Source organism: Amblyomma americanum, chromosome 2 (genome assembly GCF_052857255.1).
Source record: "Amblyomma americanum isolate KBUSLIRL-KWMA chromosome 2, ASM5285725v1, whole genome shotgun sequence".
Taxonomy (NCBI): domain Eukaryota; kingdom Metazoa; phylum Arthropoda; class Arachnida; order Ixodida; family Ixodidae; genus Amblyomma; species Amblyomma americanum.
The window spans coordinates 113,156,090-113,171,454 of NC_135498.1; the positions used below are offsets into that span (position 1 = coordinate 113,156,090).

Sequence of the window (15,365 nt, forward strand, 5' to 3'; positions counted from 1 at the left end):
CGCTTTCTCAATATCAAACATCATGTTTGTTGGGACTATGAGCCCTGGGCTGCAAAACCGACCCTCTACTACATACCTGGCCACTCTAAAATCGTCAAGAAAGGTCATCATGGAAAGTCATAACGCAAGAGAAGCGGAGACGAAGATATAGAAACATGAACGGCAGGACTACTAAATAAGGCTACGTTCAGGTCTGAAGAACCGTTTTATGGTCACGCCCGAAGGATCACAAAACATTCCATGATGAATCACCAACAAGCCCGCACCAAGATATTAATCTATGCTATTTCTGCTACATTTGGTTCCTTCCTTTCGCAAGAGGCCACATAAGCATCATGTTTGGCAATTTAATTGCAATCACGACCTGCAAATCAAGAGTTCAGTCGTACTACCTCAAGCGAAAGCTGGTGCTCTGCAAAACCAAGGCTACGTTCGGGTTTGGTGAACCGTCTGGGAGTAACGCCAGAAGGATCACGAATCAGCGCTTGTTCTGCCTTTCCCGTTTTTATATCTTCTTCCCCGCTTCTTTGGTGCTGCCACTCTACATGATGAATCATCGGTTAGCCTTCACAAAGATATTAGAAAACAGGTGCATTGACATTTCCGCCTTGGTAGAAAGTCTGTCGAAAACGTCTACGCATTGCACGGCCGATGGCGTCAGGAGTTATATTCCATTTACAGAGTTTAGCTTCCCAAAGCGACTCAGGTTGTGAGCAAAACCCCGGAGTAGACGGCTCCAGATAATTTAGATAACGTGTGGTTCTTCAACGTGCACTGACATCGAGCAGTGCGCGGGCCTCTAGCATTTCACCTCTATCGAAAAGAGACCGCCGCGGCTGGGATAGTACCCGCATCTTGCTACAAGGGTCATGTTGTTAGGCTGATGAATGGAAATCAGACGTATTCTGTAATTACCTCTGTCTCAGAGACACTGGTTAAGAAATTTAAGAGGAGCGTACCAGAAAACTCCAGGTGGGCAGAATTAGCCGTAAATTCTTATGCACAGCAGTCGGAATTTGGTTTGGAAAACATTGGTTCTATAGGTCTGGTGTGAAAGCAACGTTTTGTGCCAGGCATTCAAGAATGTGTCCGCGGGTGCATGAGTGAGAGAGCTGAAAAAAAGCAGCTCGGAAATTTAAGGTGATTGGTTTGGTTTACGGGGGTTTAACGTCCCAAAGGGACTCAGGCTATGAGAGACGCCGTAGTGAAGGGCTCCGGGAATTTCGATCACCTGGGGTTCTTTAACGTGCACTGACATCGCAGAGTACACGGGCCTCTAGAATTTCGCCTCCATCGAGATTAGACCGCCTCGGCCGAGATCGAACCCGCGTCTTTCGGGCCAGCAGCCGAGCGCCATAACCACTCAGCCACTGCGGCGGCCCAGAAAAAGCTGAACCATCGGAATAAATATGTCGCTTGCGTTGTGTACCGTATTCCATTGCCTTGCGGCAAATGCACCATTGAGCAAACGGGTGGATTCTTAAAAAAACACCTTTGGGAGAGTAGATTGGCGCTTCCTGGCGCCCTGTCCTCTAGTTTAGCCATTGACTAGTTGAGAGGCTGTGCCCCTTTATTTATGAACTCGTCCATGCCGCTTGAGCATTCCACCAAACGCAGGCGTGGGCTTGTCGAAGCTTGTCGGATCACGAATGCTGTTCTTTCTTGCAGGAAACCTTCACTCGCACTCCACTCAAAAAAGGTTAGTTTCTTCGACCGATCATTTTGCTAATCATAGGGCATCTTGTTTTAATATATCCATTCGTGTTGGTTGCTCCCAACGTGCGCATTTGGGTCCTTTGCCTGCTTCTGTAATATTTTGAAATGCGCCGCTGCTGAGCTACGCCCCTTCCTTCTTTGCACTTCTTCAATAAACTTTGCAAACTCCCTTCCCGTAATTTTTTATGCGATACGATCGTGTTTGCGCAAAGTGCCAAAGTCGACTTAATCGTCTCAATCTACTGTGGTGTGGCGCATAATGCGGCGGGCTTTTTTAGCGCATTAACTTTTTTTACACAAATGCAGTGAGCTAGAAAGTAAATGTGACACTAGCCATCGCAACGAAGGCAGATACCAGCTACGTAGCGTAGTAACTTTATGCAGTTATCATTGGGAGGCTTTGAAGCGCAGCATGGGACGTCTTGAGAATTACAAACAGAGAGGTTGAAACCCAGGCTAAGACCTTTGTAAGTGCTAGAACTTCGCATGTACTGAAGAGAAAATTAGTTTCGGCATCCAGCCATAAATATTTCGTTTTTTTATAGATGGAAATCTACACTAGGGCTTGGACAGCATATCCTGCCTCTGAAAGCGAGTACGCTGATTACAGCTTGCTTTCTTTTTACTCCTGTATACATTACTTCGGGTTTTGAGTGGAGTTCAGTTCTAACAAATCGGCAGTCCTCGAACATATATTTGCAGCACACTTCAAGATGGCGCAGAACTGCTCTAGTGCTTGAGACCGTTTTTAAGCGCACAGTAAAAAAAGAGAAAGAGAAGTGGTAGAGGAAAGGCAGGGAGGTTAACCGGTAGATTGTTCCGGTTGGCTACCCTGCACTGTGGGAGAGGGATGAGAGGGGGGGGGGGAGAAGGAATAAGAAGTAGAGCAGCGTCTCTTTGTAGAATCTTGTGTCATCGTCCATCCATTGATCTGGCTTGACCAAGAACAAATAATCTGTAAAAGAATTGAAAATATCCACAAATTTCTGTTTTTGAGATGGCCAGAAGGAAGAGAGTCGTCAAATAGGCACATTTGGGATCACATGCGAAGCCTGGAAAAATGAGAAAACTGAAAGAGATAAAAGTGATTGTAAGAGTGATAGACAAATGGAAGCACTATTTTATTAGAACACTGGTTGCGCTTTTAAACGAAGTAGTGCTCTGGTGTTTACATGTCTGTAATCAAATTTTAAAATCGGGCAGAGAAAATATTGGTTTCAAAAGCACCCCTTGGAGGTCGAGAGATTATCTTATATTAGGGAACATATCTTATTTTACTCCGGAAAGCTTGACACCAAGGAGATGGTTGCAAGGAAAGTCAGAAGGTCGCTATGTATGAAAGTGTACGCTGTCAGCCGCATTTTTATGTATCCGTGGATGAAGGTCTTCAGAGGTGTATAAAGTACCATTTTAAAGTGATACTGTTCGCTGAATGGGACGAATATATCACGACGTGTACATGTTTTGCGCTGCAGAGTCGAAGAAAAGAAAATACAAAGTATCTTTTCTTAACGGCAGAGTAGACCACGTGCTACGCTTTCAGAATGTGCAAATTGGGACAACCAATTGGATGATAGATGTGCAGACATGCTTATGCTCTTGCCTTCACAGTAATTATCATTTTAATGAAGGCTTTGCAAGAGTGAGATTTCCGAGGATATCTGAACTCCCAGCTTTATTCATCCGTAATAAGCAATTTAGGAAAGAAATTCTCTTTCCCGATGAAGCAGCAGCACAGAATCCGAGGCAGTGGATCCTAATCTAGAGAACTTCCAGGAGAAATCTCATTAATATATTATGTGCTGCGATTTTTAAATTATATTCGAGATATATATTTTTTTTTTGGAGTAAAATATTGTTGTCGATGGTTTTCTCGCGTGGGATGGAGATGCATGGTTCACCAATGAGAAATGATTTCGTATTGAAGCGTCTACTTCATATAAAGTCTGGTTTTAAATTTCATGAGGCTGATCAGAAGAGTGATTCTTTTAACTGTCGCGAAATTTGCATTGTTTGTCAGCAAGAGCAAAGGCAGTAACCAATACCCACTGCAGGTTTATGGAAATTGAGACGGCATTCGTACTCTCTGGTTGATCAGAACAATTCTTAAAACTTAACTTGCTGTCCTCACATCGTTGTGCCGCACTCTGATACGCGTTACAAAATGAACGTATGGATACAGCAAATATATATAAAGTAGGATATAAATTCGTCTTAATATAATTCTGAAATTTGGATATCAACAAATCATGCGAAGTGTTAATAATGAGTACAAATTTAGATGAATATGCATGATATATGTTTAATTCATTTTGTATCCGCCCAATTTTATGTGAAAGCAAGATTCTCCTCGTGCTATGAAACATCTCTTTTTCCCTTGATCATTTATATTCTTCCTTCTGCTGTATATTCTAGGCCGCTTCATCTAACGCACTATGGGAGCATCTACGATGTGCTGGGTTAAAATGGCGCTCTAGATATTTATTTGAGTGTAAGTATGCTTCTGCTATACGACTGAGAAGCGCCACGCCTCATTGCATAAATTCTTATAAAGCTAGTTCTCACTGTGACTCATTGGCACGCAGCCGTAATTGGCATATGCTATGCACGTCGAGCGGACCGCCGCAGCCCAGAAGAAACAAATAATACTGTTTCATCATCATTTGCGTAGCTCATGAGTATGTGGCATTTGGGTTCATGCCACATGCTTATGCCAGTGCAATTGACATAGAAGGTAAACAAACCTCATCTCAAGAAATGTGTGGCCTTGTAGTCGATTTTATTTTGTCATTTGAGCCGCTAGAAAGTCATATAATGACCCATATCCTTGCCTTCTAAAAGACGTTTGAAAATACGCATCTTACCCAAGTTATCAACACTTAATCTAAGTCACCGTCAATGATGAAGTGTACTTTTCCCCAGAAAAGCAAAATATCCGAGCAAGCAAGCCGCCTAGTTTTTAATTGGAATGATAGCCCCGCTCTTGCAAGAGAAAAAGTGAAGAAAAAAACAACGAAATAGACTGAGAAAAGTATCGCTAAATGCAATTTGAGTGGTGGCTCTTGTGCATATGTATGCATATAAGTGTTAAGCAGTTTATCGCAGTTAAGTCATCTCGCTTGAATTTTTTCTCCCATTTAGACACGCTTCCTGAAAGCCATAAGTGCACAAAGAAGGTTTGACTGCTTATTTGATTGAGAGATTTTTTACATTGTTCAGGCATGAACAGCTTACATCTTCTTGAGACCTGCGCAGAAGTTTGGTTTTTCACCGTTCATAAAATGTACTTCCGAAGTCCAGGAGTTGTCATGGTCGGAAACGGTTCTTTTTCATTTATCTTTTTCTGCTCTCTCTACGGGTTCCTACGTCATAGAAACATGAGAGGGGGGTATATGGCATCACCAACAACGTATTATGAATGATGTTTACTACTGTGCATACCTAGAATATCACATCTTAAGGCGGAACTCTGAATGATCTTGGTAGAAAATTGTGTTTTTGGTGGTTCTGAGCTGGAAGCCGATTTAGACGGTAGAACCAAATTCGGTGGTCACTACATGCTGTTACTACTACTAAATTCTTCAAATTGTGACTGCATGAGAGGACAGTGATCAATTTCTGACTTCCAAAGGCACTTAGGCAGCATAGGTGATGGATATTTTGCAGACGCCAAGAAGGACGGATGTGCATTACAAGCTACGCGTGTTTGTCGGGGACATCGGAGTGCGGGATATTCTCCGCGCCTCTGTAACCAAATTGATCGTGTGAATGGGGTCGGCAGTTGAATACTCTTTCGAAAAGCCTTTGCTGATAAAAGTACAAGTTTGACCTCAATACCTTTGAATTTCTCTCAGTAGATTCATAAATTCCGTGCAGCCAAAGGGCGGTGATTTAATCAGCATCTATTCAAACTTTTGATCGCACGTTTGATGTCATTGTAAATTGTTTATGCATGCTTCGCCCACATTTCCTTGCACTGGCTCTTGACAGGTTATGTGGGCTCATGAGTAGCTATCATGCCTGACAGAAAACGTTTTAGAAATAAAATGAAGGAATCAAAAAATGGGAGGACGCTTAAGCTTCGCTTTTAAGAGTGGAACGCGAAAGCGTGTTGCAGCACTGCCAGGGAGTCCACGGAACGCCATCGACCGTTAGGCGCGACGCCTTGCACGTTAGAAAAATCGCTGTGCTACGTACGGTGCAACGGACGCGCCTTGCCGAAACGCCCGGGATTCAAGTTGCAGTCATAGTTCGTCGGCACATCATTCTCGAGAAACCCGATGCCACGAACGCCAGCATAGCTTCCGCGCTGAACGAACCGGCAGCAAGCCGTAAGCTTCATGGTGAATGCGCTTTGGATGTGCGCTGCGTTGTTCGCCGCTCACCGCGTGATTCCTGCGTCCCCGCACGGCCCCACTGCGCCCGAACGAGACGAGCGGGAGGCGCTAGTGTTCCTGTATATGCTCCCGCAGGGAGCAAAGTTGCGCGTCTGTTTTCCCTCGCCGCTCTGAACGCCATTCGCTGAAAGGCGGTCACATGATTTTAGTGACGTCAGGTGTTAAACTTTCCGCGGGGAAGCTGACTTCACATGAGCAGTGTCGAGCGACCCATCGTCAGCTCGACGCCTCACGTTAGCCCACGCTGTCGGCTACATTTCACACATTTCCCGTGCACACCTGTGGAGTCAGGTTTGGGGTTCTGCTGTGGCAGTGAGCCATGAAGTTCTCAGCTGTTACTAAGTGCAGTGCGCAACACTGCAGCAACCGCACTGGAAGTTCGGCGGCTGATGTGCGTCGGCGATTAAAGTGGTTTTGAGAATGGGCCGCGTTAAGCACGACGAAATACAACTGAAGAAAAGATAATGTTTAATAGAAACTACGTGAGCTAATAATATCAACTAGAAAGAGTACTTTCAGGGTCCTTTAAAGATTCGCCATTTCAGTGCATTTAGCAGCGGGGAACATTTTGTAAAATGTTTTATGGAATCAATTGAATTTGAAAATTTTTCGTTACGCTAGATTCGCCTGTTCAATGCATTGGTCTTGCTTTAGTCTGCTTGCCTGTAATAAACTGCAGAATCATTTTAATGTGGTTCTAGGGAGAAGCATTTTCATGTTTTCCGTGCATAACTCGCACAGAACATGCGGCGGTGCTAGTTGTGAAAAAAGTAATTCATCGGAATACTCTTTTTTTTTCTTAAGACGCGCAAAGAGGAAGACAGGATGAGACAGACGCTGTCCCAGCCAGAACGGGGCTGCTTGTGCATCTGGAATTATTGGTTCAAGAAAAAAAAACACAAAACTTGCAGACCGTTTTTAGTATTTTTTGACCATTTGTCATGACTACAATTTGCTGTTAATCTTTTGCAATTTTTTTTCAAGCTGTATGCACACCCGCGGCAGATCACAGATTAGATTTTGGCGTTACGTTTAAAAAATTGCGATCGAGTGTAATTTGTACGCAAATAAAATAAACAAGCCCAAGCGCTCTACACAGCGAGCCATGAACGCAGCCCCTGTACGCACGATCGGTGGCTTTCCCGCACAGCTTGGAACATGATGGCTGACCTTCGCGCAACTTTGCTCCCTGCGGGAGCATATACAGGAGCACTAGGAGGCGCAAGAGTCACTGGATAATTTCAGAGTACCGCGAAGGTCCCACCTTGTGTTGGCAACAATGATCGGCGCGCCCATGAAGCTTCCAAACTGCCTGAAGCGTGCGTTCGGCGTGGCTACATGCGAGCCGAAAGTGGGCAAAAATTTGAGTGCAGCAAGGACATTTTCATACTCTACTGCCTTAAGGAGTTCAACTTCTGCTCATAAAACAGTAGACTTTGCTAACTGTATGAGGTAAGCGAGTATAGCAACGTAGCGCGGCAGTTTTCGCGAGAACATTTCCAGCCCTGCCAGCAATGAGCTCTTTCTATTACCCCTGCACCCCACTATTATTACGTTATTTAGGTAGTGTTTGTCTCTAGGGCGTTCTTTACGTCCTCAGTTACCATAAAAATATGCATATCGAGGCAACTCGCCGCTCATTCCCCCGCAAACATGGAAAAAAACTCGCGTGTGCATTCTAATCACGTTCTATGAGCGTATCTGCTTTTCGGTGTCCAACCTGTTGAACTGTATTACAGGAAGCCCATCTTTTTTTTTGCTCCGTGACTTTTTCGCTTTGGAGCGAATGAGTTTCATGTTACATGAGCATCGATGCAAAACTGCTTTGCTGTACTGAGGATAATAAAGCATCCACTGTTCCCTCTTCCATCATTTCAGTTCACTCGATTCTTATCAATATTTTTTGGATGGTGCAAGTCTAAAAAAGCGTGAAAAGGCTCAGAAGAGATCTTCCGAGATTAATACTTTTCCGTGCGGGAATGGCAACACAAGCATGCTCCAGTGTCTGGCTCAATAGTGTTCCACAATGTGAACTTGCTTGGTGGATTAAACTTTAACTAGAAAACAAAAGCTGAAAGTTATATTCTGAAGGTCCCGCATGACAGTTCCAGTAACGGGCAATCATAATTAGCCTGCCATAATGCGATACAGCGCGAATAAAGACGGGGACGAAGCGAGACAAGACACCACAGCGCTGTGGTGTCTTGTCTCGCTTCGTCCCCGTCTTTATTCGCGCTGTATCGCATTATGGTAAATTACCAACTAGCCCGATCTGCCACTCTTGCAAGATAATTAGCCTGGTTGTGTAATAAATTTTCAAGATTTATTCCTTGACTTTCCAGCAGAAAATCCTGCAACTTGGGCGCGTAATGAAGGAACGCCCAGGAAGAACGCAGTGTAAATGTAGTCAAACCCAAAGAAAGAGTTACACGACGGCACTTTATTCTTTCATTGTACAGAAGCCGGAGACAATATTTAAACATATTCATTGCTACTTATCACAGACATACACAAAGCCATCTACATAGCATAAAATGAAAAAAAAAACGAATCATTTCACACCAGCAGCTGCTGCACGCATGCCTATGCTTTTGGATCCACATTTTGGCTGCTGGGGCAATTTTCGTGAAAATTCCTCATTTTTCTTGCGTAGTGCAAATCGCAGCCTGCACAACAGGAACTCATGCACGGTTTTTTCGGCGACATGGTGGCATGCTGGCAGTTCACAAAATCTTTGCTCGATTGATGCTATCAGTTTTTCAACTTGCTCTATTTTAAGGGTTCCCATTAAAAGTGAGTTCTCATTTGACCTGAAATAACTCTCGGCTGTCTCAAGCAAAGCTACTACGGCTTTGGAAGGTCTATAAAGCGACATCTTGTTAGAAAATTTTTTCAGCTGCAGCAAACTTAAATCTTCATTGCTGTTTTCAGCACTCTCATCTACTAACGCAGCTCTACATTCTCCGCAAAGCTTGTGCTTCTTGGTGATGTTCCTTGCGATGTACCCTGACAGGTACTCTAAGGAGTGGAGCTCCTCTGGTACAACGTTTTCGACCTCTTCTGGCAAGTTTATGCTTTCAAGCTGAGCACACAGGTCAGACCTTGAGCTCAAGAAATCTGCCAGTTGCACAGAGTCGTAAATATCATACGATCCATGCTTGCTAGGCTTGAAAAATTGTGCCAGGACTATAAGTCTCAACCCGTATTTGAACTCCCTTGCCCTTGGCACTGGAGACTTTACCTTTAGAGTACTGAACAGGTTTTCCAAGGCGTCTTGAGAAAAACGGCTCAAGAGAAGAAATCTGAAACCTCGGTCCCTCACATAAAATTGCCACAGGTTGAGCGCTGTGGTGGTAGTGATGATAACACCAGCTTGGACTGGTTTCCATGCTGGGTTACGTCTGCCTTTATCAAATATGCTTAGTTTCCTGAACATATCCATAAATTCAAGTAAAAAAGCTTCAGCTTCCTCAGCCTTCCCTCGACGAAGGTAGCTGAGTGCAAGTGAGATGGATCTAGACGTCATTAAAGAAAACCACCTGAACACACTGTCTAAAAACGATGCTGTTAGAGCTTCTCTTTCTAGCTTGTTTTGGTCAACAAGAAGCCGCAGTGCAGAAGAAACGGCATGATTAAACAGGGCGCAGGCCGTACCAACATTCATTTTTTCAAAATGGCTTGGGTCCAAATGCTTAATCTTTAACCGTGGGGCAAGCTTAAGGTTGTTCTTCTCATCAATCTCGCAGAGCTGTTGCACGTACTTTAGGGAGACCTGAAAAATCAATGAATTAGTATGCATCAATTATGCACGCCAGGATGTGAAAAGCCGACAGCTGTTACATGAGGCAGTTTGCGCAACAGACGAGACGAGACTCAGTTGCAACATAACAGAATGAAACTTCAGAAGCGAGGTATGTTTGCAGCTATTTAGCGCATGCTAGCTTAAACCACACAGTAAAATAGCATTATTATGGTGGAAGAAAAAATTGGGTCAGATCAGTGTTATTTATGTGGTTCAATTTTGCATGCTGTTTTTTGTACCAATGATGGTGAGCCACTACCAAGCAAGTCGCCCTGAACAGTTGACCATGCGAAGGTTGAGTGACTGGCGTTTAAAAATAATTGCTGCAGCTTTCTTAGCCACTAAATTGTACTGTGTTATAAAATGTCATGGTTACTCAGCATGCGACTAAAGTGATTCGGATGATATTTTTGTCGCAGTTTCATGTGTAAGAATCATATACGCATGTCTCAGTTTTTCTCTGGTGTTTAGGCACTTATATATTTTTGGGAAGCTTGTATGTTTTCGTACTGCTTTCTGCATCTATATACGTTGGACTAGGGAAGTTTAGGAAAACTGTATGCTCATCATTTCACCTGTCATTTACTCTATCACTAACATTCAAAAGTATTGCTTAAATTTTACAGATTGCACTACCGCTTTTTAAAAGAAGTATTCGCTTCAGTTCTGAAATAAAATGGTCTAGCTGCAGCAGCTTCTAAGCCGAGTAGCGGTTACTGTTCTTGACCGCTGGCCCGAAAGACGCGGTGTCAATTCTGGCTGTGGCATTAGCATTTCGATGGAGCTGAAGTACTCGAGAACCATATGCTGTGCCATGTCAGTGCACTTTAAAGAACTCCAGGCGCTCGAAATTGTCTGCATCCCTTCACTTTGGCGTCCCTCATAGCCTAAGTCACTTTGGGACGTTATCCTATATTAAACAAAAGTAACCCTAAGCTTACAAATATCAAAGCCTGCCTAATTTAGGCAGCAGTGTTAAGAAAAATGCTGTAAAATTAAATTCAAGTTCACTCACTTCGTTGGTTGGCAAATTGTGCCTCTGGACAATTTCGTCGTCAAGAAGTATTCTTTGCTGCCGTACCATGTGACCTCGGAGATTCTTGAGTAGATGGGGCGCATCTGCGAGAAAATGCAGGCTTCGGCCATCTCCGCAGGGATGGGGACACATTGTCCTAGCACGGCCATATTTTGAGGCCACAATGTTGCACAGCCTCCAGATGGCTTGGTTTCCGCTGCCCATATACGATGTCACACAGTCTACTGAAAGACCAATGGCCTCACAGCGTTGAATTATTTGAAATAAGATATCCAGCACCTTTTTAGCATCAAAGGAGTCACCTATAGTTGAAGGACAAAACAAGCATTTAGTCAATTTTTTTCACTCCATTTTCAAAGAAACTATTCCACTCAAAGGAACATACCCCCCTTTAGTAAAAGGCTGTATGAAGCAATCACTTTATGCGTAGGTATGAATGAAAAATACATGACAGATAGGTATAAACAGTAATTCACCGGTGAAATGGTAGGCCACTGTTTGTTTGCACCTTGATGTCACACCAGCTAACATAAAAACAAGGGCATGTGTTGCCATGCCGGCCGTCGCTCCAGGGTCCGAAAAAGGCACGGTTGGATGTCGTAAAAGACAACAAACAGATTTAAAAAAACTGCAGGGCGTGTTTTACTATAGGCTTTACCGATGACAGATTGTGTAGTGTTGTCATATTCAAGGCCAGCAGTCAGCAGAATTTCATCCAACATTATAACTGCACTTCTTTCTTCTGGATTAAAATGAGTCACTTTGGCTTCAAGAGCGTTGAGCATCTCTTCCAGAATGCCTAGAAAATAATTTTAGGAGGTGCAAATTAAAAGGTATATATTGCAAACATGTGGTATTGGTGATCAAATGCCAAATGCAGAGAGAACATGGTGTGATGCAGGAGCTAGGCATACCAGGAGCAAACTTGAGATCCTGAATATGTGGTTGGAGTGTTCTCTCTCCAGGTAAGGGCCACCCATTTTCTCTGAGGTGCTCATAGCCTTTTGAGCCACACGACAACCTGAGCTTCAATGCTTTCTGAATAGCTTTCGCTGTCCATGAAGAACCCCTCATGCTTTCTTTCTGTAAGCAACGCATTTGGTCTTCCTCAAGGAGGTGGCTAAGGCTGTCCTTCATGTTTTTGCACTCAGTTTCCGCCTTGATTCTTTTTTTCCTTTCCATATTCAGCCGACGCTTGAGAGCTGCAACCTCTTCAGTGACCTTGTCAAGCTGAGCTGTTTTGTCGAAAATTTTTTCTACGCTGCAGTCTTTCTGCACTTCTGTTGGCATTTTGCTGATTTGTCCTGAAATGTATTCATACATGATTTGTAAAAACATTTTGGCATAAAGTAAAACGTAATGATATGAGCAAAATGTGGCACACAGAAGTCTCACCAAGGGTAGCGTCTTGTTCTTTGTCTTGAGTGCTAGCTAACTCCACAGAAATGGAAGTGCTGGCTGCTTCTAGTGATGCTGCCTCAGACACAGTCTGAGCTGTCACTGAAAGAATTTGTGATATAATTTAAGCACATGCCTCACTATCATTAAAGTGCATGTACAGCCACATATACATTGTACTTGAGTTGCAGCCGCATAGCAGCTACAAGACAGTAACTCCATTCGATTCAGTACCTGTTCACAGCATCGTTAAAAACAGTTTGGCATAAAGCAAAATACAATGATATCAGTCAAATGTAGCCCACAGCAGTCTCACCAAGGGTAGCATCTTGCTCTGTGTCTTGAGTGCTGGCTGCTTCCAGTGATGCTACCTCAGGCACAGTCTCAGCTGACACTGAAAGAATTTGTGAGATAACTTAAGCACATGCCCGACTGCCATTAACATGCATGTGTAGCCACATATACATTGCACTTGAGTCGCACCAACATACCGGATACAAGACAATAGCTCCAATCGATTCAGTGCCAGTTCACAGCATCGTTAAGAACAGTTCGGCATATAGCAAAATACAAGGATATCAGTCAAATGTAGCCCACAGCAGTCTCACCAAGGGTAGCATCTTGCTCTGTGTCTTGATTGCTGGCTGCTTTCAGGGATGCTGCCTCAGGCACAGTCTCAGCTGACACTGAAATAATTTGTGATATAATTTAGCACATGCCTGACTATTATTACCGTGCATGTGCAGCCAAAAGCCAGATGCAGTGGTTCTTTGCACCACAGCGGTACCGCATCTGCATCCAGTTCAAGCAAGGAAGGCAGTGCACGGGAGAACTCTGAACTGATGCAGTGAGCCACGGCTGAATCGAAGGCACTTTGAGCATGCTTATAAGTTACTTGTTCAAATTCTCACACGTTCCTAGTGGACAAAACTGCTCATTTCTGATTTGTAAAAAACTGCACAATATTCCTTCATTACAAAAAGCTCTCTAGCATGAATTAATTTGTTTACTATTCTAATATCACCATATGAACATGTGCAGAAAAATTTGTAGCCACCCACTACTGCGGTTTCAGTTTGTACAGGCACAGCTTCCATGTTTTCTACAGCTGGCGGCAGCTGCAGTCCACGCGGAAATGGTGCCTTTCTCAGCTTCCGTGGCCCACGATGAAAAAATACGCTTGGCACCGCTTTCTATTTCAGTTTTTTTTTCATCTACTCTTGGCTTTTCGAAGTCCTCGGGAACAAAGTGGTCCTGAAAATTTATTTCATGCCATAACGTTGAGAAATCAAGTGTACACAGTAACATCTAAAAGTTATCTTTCATACGAGTGGCACTTATCCCAAGTCACATTTGATTTGCAATTATCAAAAGGCAATACCATAAGCTGATACAGTTATGCTAACAAAAAACTACTAGATGAACAACCAATTTCATCTTGGCAATAGGCAAATACTACAAGTAAGAGGCTATAAGTTGTTCTGAAAAGCAATATTTATATGAAACAGACAGCGCGCTATATGTCTCAAAGCACACATAGCTAGAGGAATATAGCACGTACGCAAACGCTATCTTGGTGAATTTTTTTGCGATTTCAGCGTTCAAAAGCTAACAGCTAGTTTCAGAACCTTGTGAACACAAGTATAGCTTGGCTATGCAAATTAATTAGATCGAGGTTAAATTTAAAAGGAGTGCTGAATGTTGTAAAGTAAGCAGCATTTTTCCCTGTACAATTTGTGATAGTCGTTTGCTACGAGCGTCATCACTTCAAAAAGGCCACTCAGTTGCATGACGAACACGGAAACCCTAAAAATTTTTAACACTGACACATTAGGAAACAAGCTCATAACCTTGGAAGAATCTAGTCTTGTGTGTTGAAAGAAAGCTGAACACTTCGGCAAAAAAAGAAGAGTAGCGCAGTACCATATGCAACCCCTACAACCCGAGTGACGCAATAATTCACGCATAGAAGGCGAGACAAGCCCGAATGTTCAATGTGCGGTCGTTCGAGCGCGTAACGTTATCGCAACGACCTCGTTATTATGCACTATTGTTTCATGGTCCCCTTATCCTGCATTTGATCATTTCAATGAGCCTGCACATGTCTGTCAGAGAAATACCATGCACACACAGCTCTATCGTTTGCTGTCGATTCAAACTACGTCCTCGTACAAGTGCGGACATAAGCAAAAGGAGCACGCTGTTCCGTGTTCATTACAATCACGCCTTTCCTATCGGGCATAAAATATTCTTTGTTCAAGAGCAAGCGCACTCGCGTCCACTGAGAGTCTTGACATACCAGAGCTTGCAGTTACAATTAGGCATCATGCGGCAAATGTTAGACGGCAACAGCGAGCTCTGTTTGCTTTTGTCCGCACGTGCAGCAGTTCTATTACAACCAAATTTCATGCACTTTACGCTATGCCTAAGACCTCTGCCATGAACCAATCGAACTTACCTCGCACAAGCGTGTGTTTCTTGTCGGCACGAACTTCTCCCGGCTGATCCTGTGAAGCCAGGCAAGGCGCCGTTTCTCGTTGTTTTTCCCCCGTGGAATGGAGAAAAAAGTCTTCCCAGACTCTGTCCTGCTGCTGCACCCGAAAGCGCAGCAACCTGGCATGTTGTCTCGAAGCGATTTTTTATTCCAAACCTGAGCGACAAGCGCGAAACATTGCAATCCGCACACTGAAACTGCTGCGAGAGGCGTCCAAGCTTCGTCTGTTTGGAAGCTTGCGAGAGACCGCAGGCGGCGGCAAACCACGTGGCCTGTGTTGACCAATAGGTGGCGCCGCGGCGCGGGGCGGCGCGGGGAAAAGATTCGCGGTACTCTGATATTATCCAGTGACTCTAGGAGGCGCTGCCGTCGCGCGCCATCTGTTGGGGCAGTGGCGCAAAATTGCGAGGAGGAGGAGGGGAGATTTTTCGCTAACGGGGAGGAGGAGAGATTTTTCTGTCACGACCGACGCCGACGACAGGCTTTTCTGCGACACTAGCTCCTTAACGCTATCGCTTTAAA

At 44.0% G+C, this 15,365-nt stretch overlaps 1 long non-coding RNA gene across 1 annotated transcript; it reads right to left on the reverse strand.

Moving 5' to 3' along the window:
• Positions 1 to 12,133: 12,133 nt before the first annotated feature.
• On the reverse strand, positions 12,134 to 15,009 carry LOC144121763 (uncharacterized). Its single transcript, XR_013312687.1, has 3 exons — positions 14,808 to 15,009; positions 12,666 to 12,743; positions 12,134 to 12,255 (listed from the first exon to the last, which is right to left on the reverse strand). It is a non-coding gene; the product is annotated as an uncharacterized LOC144121763 (long non-coding RNA).
• Between the last annotated feature and the right edge of the window lie 356 nt (positions 15,010 to 15,365).